Raw genomic sequence first — 1540 nt, 5'->3', positions numbered from 1 at the left:
AAGCTTTTGAACTTGATGAAATCCCAATAGTTCATTTTTGCCCTTGCTTCCCTTGCCTTTGGCAATGTTCTTAGGAAGATGTTGCTGCAGCTGAGGTCAAAGAGGTTTCTGCCTGTGTTCTCCTCAAGGATGTTGATGGATTCCTTTCTCACATTGAGGTCCTTCATCCATTTTGAGTCTATTTTTGTGTGTGTGTAAGGAAATGATCCAATTTCATTTTTCAGCATGTGGCTGTCCAATTTTCCCAACACCATTTATTGAAGAGGCTGTCTTTTTTCCATTGGACATTCTTTCCTGCTTTGTCGAAGATTAGTTGACCATAGAGTTGAGGGTCTATTTCTGGGCTCTCTATTCAGTTCCATTGATCTCTGTGTCTGTTTTTGTGCCAGTACCATGCTGTCTTGATGATGACAGCTTTGTAATAGAGCTTGAAGTCCGGAACTGTGATGTCACCAACTTTGGCTTTCTTTTTCAATATTCCTTTGGCTATTCGAGGTCTTTTCTGGTTCCATATAAATTTTAGAATTATTTGTTCCATTTCTTTGAAAAAAATGGATGGTATTTTGATAGGAGTTGCATTAAATGTGTAGATTGCTTTAGGTAGCATAGACATTTTCACAATATTTATTCTTCCAATCCAGGAGCATGGAACATTTTTCCATTTCTTTGTGTCTTCCTCAATTTCTTTCATGAGTACTTTATATTTTTCTGTGTATAGATTCTTAGTCCCTTTGTTAGGTTTATTCCTAGGTATCTTATAGTTTTGGGTGCAACTGTAAATGGGATTGACCTTAATTTCTCTTTCTTCTGTCTTGTTGTTGGTGTATAAAAATGCAACTGATTTCTGTGCATTGATTTTATATCCAGACACTTTACTGAATTCCTGTACAAGTTCTAGCAGTTTTGGAGTGGAATCTTTTCGGTTTTCCACATATAGTATCATATCATCTGCAAAGAGTGATAGTTTGACTTCTTCTTTGCCGATTTGGATGCCTTTAATTTCCTTTTGTTGTCTGATTGCTGAGGCTAGGACTTCTAGTACTATGTTGAATAGCAGTGGTGATAATGGACATCCCTGCCGTGTTCCTGACCTTAGCAGAAAAGCTTTTCTCCCTTGAGAATGATATTTGCGGTGGGTTTTTCATAGATGGCTTTGATAATATTGAGGTACATGCCCTCTATCCCTACACTTTGAAGAGTTTTGATCAGGAAGGGATGCTGTATTTTGTCAAATGCTTTTTCAGCATCTATGGAGAGGATCATATGGTTCTTGTTCTTTCTTTTATTAATGTGTCGTATCACATTGATTGATTTGCGGATGTTGAACCAACCTTGCAGCCCTGGAATAAATCCCACTTGGTCGTGGTGAATAATCCTTTTAATGTACTGTTGAATCCTATTGGCTAGTGTTTTGGTGAGAATTTTTGCATCTGTGTTCATCAAGGATATTGGTCTGTAGTTCTCTTTTTTCATGGGATCCTTGTCTGGTTTGGGATCAAGGTGATGCAGGCCTCATAAAATGAGTTTGGAAGTTTTCCTT

This window comes from Lontra canadensis, unplaced genomic scaffold, assembly GCF_010015895.1.
Source record: "Lontra canadensis isolate GAN:19392208 unplaced genomic scaffold, GSC_riverotter_1.0 scaffold1, whole genome shotgun sequence".
Classification (NCBI taxonomy): Eukaryota; Metazoa; Chordata; class Mammalia; order Carnivora; family Mustelidae; genus Lontra; species Lontra canadensis.
Note: the sequence above shows the minus strand (reverse complement) of the source record.